The sequence below is a fragment of the Artibeus jamaicensis genome, unplaced genomic scaffold (assembly GCF_021234435.1).
Source record: "Artibeus jamaicensis isolate MK-2021 breed Jamaican fruit bat unplaced genomic scaffold, CSHL_Jam_final scaffold_474, whole genome shotgun sequence".
Classification (NCBI taxonomy): domain Eukaryota; kingdom Metazoa; phylum Chordata; class Mammalia; order Chiroptera; family Phyllostomidae; genus Artibeus; species Artibeus jamaicensis.
Window position 1 is genome coordinate 34,598,163 of NW_026522046.1, and position 12,590 is coordinate 34,610,752.

Below are 12,590 nucleotides of genomic sequence, written 5' to 3' on the forward strand. Positions count from 1 at the left end.
AGCTGCATAGACTTGAAATGTCCTGAGAGATTCAGTGATATTTGCTATTCAGACATTTTTTGTTCCAATTAATAGTGGTGGTTCTCAAGGGTAGGGCAGCATAAATGACTGGTCTCAGAGACAATATCTTCCTGGGAAAACTGAAGTGGAAAATCAAAATATGCCATGGTTTTAATGAAAAACAGTCTGCAGAACTCTCAGTAGAAGTGGGAACCTGGGAATTATATCATGAAATAGAGCATGTCAAACATAATATGGCCATCGCTCTCAGCTTCTATTTCTGAAAGAATGCAACAGCACAATCAATGAATTGACCTATTTATCTCTTTAACAAACCTGTAAGGACTCCATTACTGAGCAATGCTATTCTTTAAAAAACCAAAATGTGTGCATCCTTTCTTTAAGTTTTCTAGCTGTTCACTATAAAGAAATTATGATTTAAGTACATTATGTATTATATTTGTTACCATCCATAGGAACTCAGCACTTAACCGCATCCACACAGACATACTCTATGCAATATTTGTAAAGCATTTTAAAGTGTATAAAATGTCCTTTTTTATGTTATGATGTAAAAATACAGGGAAGTAGCTTCAGTAAGAACTGCCAATTTCTTTAAATATTAGAGGCAGCAAAATCAACAAACTTAACGTATTAAATTTCTCAAACTAGTTGAGTCATAAGTGGAACCAAATTATTGCCTCAAAATCATAGTTCTTTTTTGAGCAAAGCAAACTTGACTTTAATGTAGATTCACCTGTGAATCTACAGTTACCCCCTTCTTCCTTTTGCCATTGAGTGTCAGGTTACTCACTTGATTCACCGTTTTACTTTAGGGCACCAAACAGAGTCATGACAATGTCTAAATCTGATTTCCAATGAAAACAACTTTGTGCACAGTAAGGACATCATTACCAATGACTGGAAACGACTTTAAGACAAGATTATGAGGCATGCACACCTCTTGGCTTCTTAGATGAGTAAGTTAAAGGTGGTTGCAGCCTGAGGTAACACTGGGATTCTCATAACTACCCAAGGATTTACTTAATGTTAGAGGAAAATTATTCTTCAACTTCATAGCATAACATCAGTCCTTCATCCATTTAATCAGTGTTCATGGAGTGCCAGCTGTCTTCCAGGAGCCCTGCTAGGTCCTGGCTGTATGGTGGTGTCATGGAGGTTACTCTCCAGGGGGAGAAACATATTTTGAACAAATGAACATCCAAGTATGAAACTGGATCTTGTAATAAGTGTTATTACAATTAGAACAAGCAGGTGCTCTGTCAGGCAACAAGGAGAGATACGGATTTAGACAGAATCAGGGGTTGATCACTCCAAGGAAAGAGCAGAGCAAAGTCTGATTCCTTGATAATGGGTTGGAGCCCCCAGGGGCTGCTGGAGGGAAATAAGTGAATCCAAGAGTGTCCAGAGGTAAGCTCGAGGAAGGTGAGGGAAGCTAGCTCGTACAGAACCTTGAAGACCAAGGGAAGGGACTCAGTTTTAAACTAAGAGCATTGAGAACCCCCTAGACAGATTTTAACTTGAAGAATGATGGGACCTAACTTGTTTTGCAAAGATCGACACAGCTGCTCTGTGGAGATGATTGAGGAAATGAAGATGGGGGGAAAGCTAGCAAAGTTTTTTGTGGTGGCATAGGCAAGGGTTTTTGTTAGCTAGTACAAAAGTGGAACAGATGAAGATGAGATGAACTATACACAGTTTTCAATCGTTTCTGGTGTAGAATGACTCAAGTGTCTGACTACACATGGGACTTCAGAAGACATGTGGGCCAGTGAGACTCACAGCTTTTTATGTGGAAAATACAGCATGGATCAAATTTTGAATATTTCCAGGATTCCTAGAAAAAGTGAGATTTTGTGAGACTTCAACTCAGGACACGTACTACAACATGGATGAACTTTGAAGACATTATGCGGAATGGCTAAAGTCAGCCACAAAACAAAGGCTTTTGTATGATTCCACTTATATGGGGTATCTAAGCAGTCAAAATCATAGCCATGGAAAGTGGATTAGTGGTTACCAGGGCCTAAGGAGAGACAAAAATGAGGAGGAGTGTTTAATGGATACAGAGTTTCACTTGGAAAGATGAAGAAATGCTGGAGATGGGTGGGAGGTGATACTTACCCAACAATGTGACTGATGCCACTGAACTTTATACTTAAAAGAGTTAAAATGGTACATTCATGTTATATGTATTTTACCCCAATAGAAAAAATATTTAATTCAGAAGCAATGAATCTTATTACCTGGTTGATTTCATAAAACCTGAATAGATATTTAGGAATATATTCTTCATCCATTGAATACATAATGTGTGTGAACTAAAATGCAATGCAAATAAAATATGATGCATCTTGTCTGTGGCTGTGTACTGAATTTTATTCAAAAATTTTCTGAGAATGTTTCCCATGCTCTATGTGTTGGGATTAAGGCATTTTCTTGTCCTTTTTAAGATCAAGTATTCCACTTTTCCTCATTTCAAATACCTTTCAACTGACTTTCATTTCCATATCAATACATTCATTCTAGCAATAAAATTTTATTGTCAGTCTTTCTAAGTTTTTATTTTCACCTTTTTATGAATACTACCAGGAGACAAGAACAAGCTTTACCCTTACACACCAACCTGCCAGTCAAATTTATATGCTAAAGTTAATCCAAAAGTTTTGGAGGATTTATTTTCTCATGATTATCCAACTGTGTCAATTCAATAACACATAGATGTTCTTCAAATTCAGCATCATGAAAATCATATTAAGCTACCACACTCATTGAAGTGAGTGGAACCCTAGCCTTTTGAATTTGAAGAGAGTTCTCTCCATCCACCCTTTTCCTGGTACACTGTCTTACTCATAATACATGCAGAGAGGTACTTGACGGACATAGTGAAATTGTATCATCTGAATACCATCTTTTGATTAGCGTTCTGCTGTTTGGTTAAGCTACCACGTTATTCAACATAGAAAAGAAATAAAGTCCCTGCCTTCCTTACAGCTGGGATATGGGGATGCAACATATGTTTCTGACCTATGTGAGACTTTTGTTTAAGTCGGGAATGTGAGAACCCAGATATGCAGCAGGCCATGCTTTTGCTCACACAAGTGCTGATAAAGATGTCTGTGTTAGAGGAGGGCAGTTGTTAAACTTCAAGTTCTTGACTCAGAGTAGCCTCTGTGTGGGGCAGTAGCAGCTACAGAGCAGTCAAGCTCCTGCAAACTTTTGGGTGGTAGCAATATAACATTCACAGGGTTTCCATAGAAACTCTTTTTCTGGCAGTCCTTCACCTGTTTCCTAGACATGGTGATCAAATCCTATCTTCCCATGCCTCATAATGATTCTATATATTATCTATATACTTTTTATTAATTACTATGTTTTTGCTTCACTCAGTGGAACTTCATTTTATTTTTTGAAATAAAATCCCAATTGATAAACTTGATAGAAACATTCCTTCAATCAATCTCAGCCAATCAATGGATTTATCAATGACACTTGTAAATGGCATTTCATTTATCACATTCATTCATTCATTCATTTAACACTCATTCAGCATCTCCTATACCCCAAGAACAGAGTTGGTTGCAAGATAAGCAGAGACTAATAACATAAATCAATATTTGTGCCTCAAGAATATTTAATTCTCATCAGAAGGGACTGATAAACAAATGGGCAGCCACAGTAATAGTGTGGCAAGCACTTATAAAGAAAAACTCAGAGAGAGCTATGCTAGAATATAAGAGGGACACCTTTGCTAGACCTGAACAAAGAAGACTTCAGAGAAAAAGTAGTGCTTTCCAAAGTTTGAGTCATAGATCACTTGCCACACAGTCACCTGCTGGTGCATGGATATGCTAACTTGTTTGTTTTACTCTTTATCTAGTGTGTGGACAATTTTGGGTTTTTAGTCAGAAATCTGCACAGAGAGCCAACACCCCAAGGACATAAGTTGGGTAAGGGAAGGAAATGGACCTAGGAAGCTGTCTGTTCAAAGAGTAAGAGGAAACAGATGAGTTCTTAGGGTCTGAGACCAAAGGACTGAAAATGACAGATAACTTCAAGCATCTCCAGATTGATATATTTAGACACTGATGTACAGTTCCAACGTTTTGAGTTATAGAAATCTGGATTTGAATCCCCCACTAACTCTACTGGCTATGTTGCTGCAGTTTAGTAAGCAACAGGGTCTTTAATAAGAGGGAGTGATGATACCAAACACTTTAGAAGATGGTGAAGATTACACTTAATTGTATCAAGCATCAATTTTAAGTGAAGGTTAGCTTCATGACCTTTATATACCTTTTTGCCAAAAAGGGTTGCCTATTTTTTGTTATTTTTTTCACAGTTTTGGTCTTTAACTGTTATATATCAGACGGCAGAGGAGTGTAACTGCCATTTCACTTAATGCAATGCACAGAAGTGCAACTGTGCAGATGGAAGTCTAATAACTGTCTTTTAACAAAAGGCATCACAGGGGTTTATACATTATTAAGTCATGTTTAATTTTATTGAGTTCACATTACATTCTACTAAAGAAACATAGCCCTTTGAAAAGCATATGGGAATGTATTTCTTAATTATAAAATATTGGCTCTCATCTTGCTTGCGAAAAATTAGCAAATGAGAGAAAGACATATTTGGCTAACTGTGAAATATTTTGAAATGTATTGGGAATATGTTAGCAGATGTTTCCCAAGGTTTAATGTTTGTTAGTTCTTGGTGAAGTTTAGTGTTGGTGTAATATTGTCATTCAGATCTAAACTTTGTTCCTAAGAAAATAAAAACTGTATCCACTTCTCTGATTATGACCTTTCTGTTATTTGTTTGTATAAAAGAGAGAGGACTGGGGCAATTATGCTTGAAATCACTATTTTTGAGGCTTTCCATTTGGTATTTCATGCTGTCCTCATTTCCTTGATTTCCCATGAAATCAGATATTATTTTCTAATTATTGCAGCACAATAACAGCTGAGCTACAGCAGGCTTTTCCTGTTACTGAGTTTGGTAAACAAAACATTCATGATTTCAGCAGATGTCTCCGATTTGAGAGGCTTTACTTTTCAAAGCAGGGGATGACCAAGCTGCAGACACAAGTCCATCATATAAGAACCAACATGCTCACCACAGGGTCAGTAGCCATTACTGTCTGCAATGTCATCCGCTCATCAGCCATGCTGGCCCTCTGCAGCATTAATATTTTTCCTTTCTTCCTTCTTTTAGATCATTGCACAAAACTTACAACAGAATTTAGTTTTTAATTAATGCCAATTTCTTCTCGACTCTATACTGTTACTCTTCGTGTGACACTACATTGCAAAATGTAATTATTCACTAATATTGGTTATGACTCTTCTTGCTTTTCATGTGAATATATAGTTCTCTCTGATTGTTTTTAGATCCATTGTTTTTATTATACACTGTCAACTTTCCGTGTTCTAGAAAGCCATCCACAATGTGATGTAAATCAGACTTTTATAGAGATAACACGTATTATGTCCTCTACAAATCATACCTTCACACTTCTGAGGACTCTCTCCAAGACATGTCTGTATTTTCCCAATTTTGTGCCTTTGATTATTCTGTGTCTTCTGCCTGTGATAGAGAGATAATTTTTGCCTATGTAGCCACAAGTTCCATGTTTAAGGCCATTGTAAATGGATATTTAGGAGAGCCTAAAATTTTGCCATAACAAATGAACAGCAGTCGACACTCTTGTCTATGTCTTCACGTGTCTATGTACAAGAGTTCCTTTGGGAATGTATATACGTGTATGAGGTATGTCCGGAAAAAGTCCAACTATTGTGAATATAATGAATGCACTTTGCACACTACCAATTGTAGCCGAGGAGAGTGAACTGGAGTGCACCTGCACGAACAATGATGACTCCATTGTACTACTCAGTGGGTGCAGATGATGCTGTTGAGTGAGCATGTGTGCTGTGTAGCTGTCCCATCCCAAATGACTGAGTGGGTAGAGTAACAAATCTGCATCACATTTTGCATTAAGCTTGAACATTCCTTTGAGGAAACTATGTTGATAATTCACAAGGCTACAGCAATGGGAAACTGGTGATTGGCAGCTTCATCACAACACTGTGCCTGCTCATGCATCACGTCTTGTACAGAGTTTTTGGTAAAACATCCAATCACCCAGGTGACTCACCAGCCGTACAGCCCAGATTTGGTTCCCTGTGACTTTTGGCCTTTCCCAAAACTACACACATCTTTAAAAGGGAAGAGATTTCAGTCCATTGATGAGATTCTGGAAAATATGATGGAGCAGCTGATGACTATTGAGAAAACTGTGAGGTTCCAAGGTGTCTACTTTGAAGAGGACTGAGTTACTGTTGTCCTATGTACAATGTTTATTGTTTCTTGTATCTTCTTCAATAAATGTTTCTATTTTTCATATTACATGGCTGGATACTTTCTATATATATATGTATTTGTACATAGACTATATAAATATATATATATACATATATATGCTCTGTTACTATCTATCTTGGCCTAGCTTCCTGGAGGCCTTGGTGGAAAGCATAATGGCTCTCAGTAGCTCCATCCTGTTAGAGAGTTTACCCAGCTGCTTGTACTCACTGGAGCCAGGGGAAACTGGTCAACTACGGCAGATACATTGAGGCTCATGGAGGGTGTGCTGCCTTCGGGAAGCTGTCAGCAAAGTTTGGTCCTAGCGTGAAGCAGCAAGAACTAGAGCAGGAGCTCTTACCACTTTTTCTCTTCTTTCATAGGAGACTCATGTGCATTGCCTCACTAGGGCCTGGCCCTGGCCTCTGGCTCCAGAATCGACCATTCTCAAGGATGAAGGGAGAAAGCCCAGTGCAAGAGTCTTTTTTCCCATCTCATTAGGTTTTAAGAGATCTCTTGACATACACACACACACACACACACACACACACACACACACACACACACACACATTTGGTCTTCAGTAGTACCAATTAACATTGCCACCCAACAGTAATGATAGTTCCCATTGCTTACCATTCATTGCTAAGTATTGTTATATTTTAAATATTGCTAACTTTTTGAGCTCTTAATTTCAAGAGCTTTTCACAAAATGTAATACCAAGTAACTCATTGTGTTTTTAATTTTAACTTCCCTGACTACCAGTGACATGTCCTAAACTTCCATAGTCACAAGAATAGACGTATTTTATTTGATCTATTATTTATTTATTTACTTTTATTGTTGTTATAGTTGTCTGCATTCCCCACCACCACTCCTTCCCACCCCAGCCATTCCCACCTCCCTCCCCTGCTTCTACCCCCCTTGGTTTTTTCCATTTGTCTTTTATAGTTGTTCCTGAAAACCCTTCCCCACTGTACCCCCATTATGCACTCCCACCTCCCATCTTGTTACTGTCAGATTGTTCTTAATTTCAATGTCCCTGATTACATTTTGCTTGCTTCTTTGTTTCATCTATTAGGCTCCCCTTAATGGTGAGATCATATAGTATTTATCTTTTACAGCCTGGCTTATTTCACTTAGCATAATGCTCTCCAGTTCCATCTATCCATCCATGCTGTTGAAATGGGTAGGAGCTCCTTCTTTCTTTCTGGTACATAGTATTTCATTTATACAATGGAATAAAACTCATTAAAACAAAGAAGCTGGAACTAAGTTACCAATATGGATCATGTTTAAACATTTAAAATTTTGATTAAAAAAGTATATATACTGGAATATCATCTACATAAAATCTAAAAGCAGGTCGATCAAGCTTATGTATTCTTTATGAATTCATTTACAAATAGCAAAAATGGTTACTTCAGGAACTGGCATTGACTGTGGGTACACAAGACTTCATTTAATTGTGAATAGTTTGTGTTCCTGGTAGAATCATAGGTGTTGTATTTTCTTTTACAGCTTTTCAGCTCACAAATATTTTTAGGGTTAAAAAAGTATGAGTTGCACATAGGAGATTACTATTTAATCTTCTCATCTTTTGTTGTTTCTCCCAAGACATAGAAGAAAGAACGTGAGCTGTCCTTAACCCTATTCCAACCCTTCCTACCAAATTGGAGGCATCACAATATCTTTTTCTGTTATTGCAATTGTATAACAAAGGCTCTTTCTGCTCTTACCCTTTCCTTATGCAGTCTATTTTATTTCAAAAATTGCCCTTAGTACTACAATATTTAAGCCACATCATGCTGTTTTTCAGCTCAAAAACTTGGAATCAATTGCCATTTCCATCACCATAAAAATGCATTTCATACAATGGCCATACGACCCCCTGTTAGTTCTCTGACCTTATCTCTTATTAATGTTCTGATCATAAGTTCAGGAGAATGCCACAGGGTATTTGTTTAACATATCATTCTGCACAGAACACAGTTATTGAAGATGTGCTTAGCTAATTCTTGCTCCTCCCTCATGTCTTTTCTTAGGTTTTACTTTCTCAAAAGGATCCTCCTAAACCACTCATTGAATGCTACAACTTACTCTCCAACTACAACATAGTGCTACTTACTTCCCTTCATTCCACCCTAGTTTTGCATTTTCAATAATACTTATCAATTTTAACAGGCAGCATAATATACTTATTTATCAGGTTTACTGTTTTTTGTTTCTCCTTCCACTAGAACATGAGCTCCCTGAAGCAGGGAATCTTATTTTGGTTCAACGATGATCCCAAGAAGCTATAATATATGGCACTCAGTAATTATTTGTATAATGAATGCATAAATAAATAACTGAGAGAAAATTTTTTCATATTTCATTTCATACTCTGGCAACTTTCTCAAGGCGGACAAAAGCAAGCCGAGTTGGTGGCACCGTATAAATAATTCCCCATGAGTATGTTTGTATCTTTTCCTGAATTCCTAAAGCTAAATATACTAAACATCAATCTATGCATGATGGTGCATAGTCATTGAATTATTGCCAGGCACAATGCTAAAGATGAGAGGTCCAAGAATTCTGAACTTGCATAAGAGACATTCCTTCTCTAGAGAAGTCCACGATCACTGTGTAAGTTAATAACAACAAGAAGTATTATTTTTACCTTAGTCTGATTAGAATTAAAAAGCATACCCATTCTTAAAATTTCAGCCCAGAAAACACATGCACACTCACATACACACACCATTTCCGATTATATCATCCAAATCGTGTGACCCCACATAAATTTATAAGGTTAGAAAAAAGCAATTCCAATTCCGTTATGTTTCAGGACAACCAGAAACATGTGGAACCATAATAATGACCACCTGACCTTGCTCATATAATTCCAGTATTCTTTTCTTTCATCTCTGCAACCTTCAATGTATCTTCTATAAATTGTGAGGGAAAGAGAAGGATCAAGCTGTGAGCACCTAGTGTTAGCTCAGTTTAACTACTGAAAATATGTATTCATCTGAGAGCTTCACCTTCATTTACTAAAAGCTAATGCTACTCCAAAAAATGGCCTTGAGTACTCTGGAAATCACCTTCTTTTCATGGTGGTAACTAGAAATACATCAAACCTAGTGATTTCTGTTGCTGACTTCATCCTGAAATTATTTGGAGCATTTGTTAAAAATAAACCATTTGGTATTACTTTAGGACATCAAGACTGAGTAAATCTAAAGTGAATATCTTTAATACATGTTTAAAATGGTCAACTCCTACAATGGTATTCGGATGTTACTATATGGTGAATAAATTTATATCCAAAGAAAAAAACTGAAGGTCTCAAGTTTTCTTGACTTTCAGAACACTGATTCAAATGTAGTCTAGGGGCAACTAATCAGTATTTCCAATTATTGGGTAGGCCAAAAGATCTTCAGTATATTTCTGTGAAATAGAGGCACATTTTTCACTTTTACCAATAACTGTATCGATTTGGATATTTTGAGTATGTGGGCTATCTCCTACATGATATAATGTTGACTGTTCTCAGTGAATGTTTTGATTTGATCACTATCAACTTCAACTGGTTTACCTGACCATTGAACATCATCCAGTGAGAAATCTCTAGCAGGAAACTTTGCAAACTGCTTTTGACACGTTTGATCAGTCACAGCTTTTTCTCTATACACTGTGTAAGCACTTCAGTTGCATTTTTACTTTTTTTGAAATAATAAAGCACAATATGTAGAAAATGTTGTGTATTTTCCTCCACCTTCGATATTAAAATGGCTATAAAAATTCATCAATTTTGATAATTTTTAATGCACCCTGACATGACAGCTGTCACAATACTAACAAAAGTGTTTTGAATGGAGTTAAAGACAGCTAAGCACTACTAGAGCCATCTTACAGAAAAAAACAAATAAAGTTTTTGGCCAATGTAATAGTATCTGAAGTGATTCTGGTGATCAGGTTTGATATAAGCTAACACAACCCATTATTGTCGAAGAAGTAACTGGCATCCTAGGCTTGATGGCTAGCTAGAGGCAGTGTTGGCAGTAGAAATGAAAGATGATACAGAATGTCCAAATTAAAAAATATATATAGAGAGGTAATCTAGTTTGTTTCTTTTAAAACAAACAAAAAATGAGTTACTGAAGGCGAGGAGTTTGCAATTTTTGAGTCCAAACACATTATCATACAACAGGATATTTATGACTAAAGAAGTCTTTATTACCCTAAAGAAGTAACTGGATCTCTTCAAGATTGCTTGCCATACTGTTATTTACAAGGAAGAGACATAAACTCCTCCGCCACATCCCAGTTTCTCCAGAAAGACTAGAAAAGGCACCACATGATTGCCAATACGTATCTCTTTCTCTCTCATCACTAAGCATTTGTGGAGATGTGCATTTTAGGTTGCACTTTCCTCAAATTAGCTACCTCTGTCTCATCCTAACACGTGCCTATTGTCGTACAGCACAATCATAGCAAAACCTCTAGAATGACAAATTCCAGTGCATTGTTCAGTTTTTACACCCTAGAAGACACTAGGAAACACTGTAGTAAATATTAATATGCCTTTTCAAATGTTAAATTACAGAAAAAAGGAGATATTTCAAAAGTTAATAAACTTATTTAGTTGTATCCCAAATTCTCTTTACTATCTCTCATGTTTAGCTCTATAGAAAAAGCAAAATGTAAGTGAAACAAAATTTCCAGGTCACTGAGCTCTATCTGAAGGATCTGTCTGAGCTGCGCTGTCTTAAACACATTCTCTAAGCTCTTTGCCTTTGTTTCTGCATTTTACTGGCAGTAACTTTCCATTTCTAGAATTTCAGAAGACTCAGACTTGGGAGAGAGACTTCCATGAGGGGAAAAGGAAGTTACTGAGGAAAGATAAGAGTAAATGTGCATTCACATACCTATTAGTCCTCCTCCAATTTCATACTAGAAAGTAGCCCCTTTAATTTTATGTACATTATTTGACAATGATTAATATAGAAATTCTTTTCTGGATATATAAATATTTTAGTTGGTGTTTGTAATAGAAAGTGATTCACATGTGTACATAAAGCCCATGGTACAGTAACAGTAGCAAGCCAAAAAATATTCATAATAAAACTATATTATCACATCTGGCAGTTAAAGATTTTTGAGAGCAATTTTTTGCTATTTCAAGTGGAAAAGAAATAAGAAGGGCAAGTATAGGGAGCAGGATTATTCTTGATTTTTACCCTCTGAAAAAAGGGTGGAAAACAAAAATTGATGGTCATATTTCACTGCAATTAACCAAACAGCAAAACCATTATTTATAGTTGCTCCAAGGCTATATTGTAGGTTATCCCAACGTTTTAAGTTTTTCTCTATACAAATATTATTAATCACTTTGCTGTTATTGTGGATATGATTAATCTATGTGTCCTAGATATAAAAAAGGTATCAGCACAATTATTGAGCAATTTTACCTACTGTTCCAAATGAGAGTCAGGCACCTGATACCTCTTTGAATTAATGTTATAATTTTACTTTAAAAAAGCTTTTAGAAGTATCAATTTAACTACAAAACATCAGTGAGTTTTCTTTCCCTTTTATGCTATAGGATGTTTCATCTACAAAGCATAGAAACATGCACATAAAAAGAGTATTCTTTCCTTATACAGTTCTTAACATTTTTATATTTTGGCCTAAATTAGATTAGCTGATCTCAACTAAAGTCAAACTTTTTCTGAATGAGAACTTTTGCAGACACAGCTACATTGTATCATTATAGTGAATCAATTATTTCTCATTTAGTTCTTGTTTAAATTATAAATATATTTGGAGAAAGACAAGTTTCATAAAGATGAACCATTATGCATTATTTATTTGATTTGATCAGCATTTGTTTTACTGTGGAACAGCAGTGATACATTTATTTCAGTCAGCAAACATATAGTATTAAACAAAAATACTTTCATATACAGTATATTGCCTCCAGAATCCTCCAACATTAATATACAGTCACACACTGCCTGATAATGGGGATGTGTTTTGAGCCATGGGCACTGGCTGACTCATCGTTTTGTGAATATCATAGAGTGCGCTTACAGGAACCTGGATGGTATAGCCTACCACACACCGAGGCCATGGTACAGCTTATTGCTCCTAGGCTACAAACCTGTACAGTGTGTTACTGTACTGAATACTTTAGGCAACTGTATCACAAGGGAAGTTT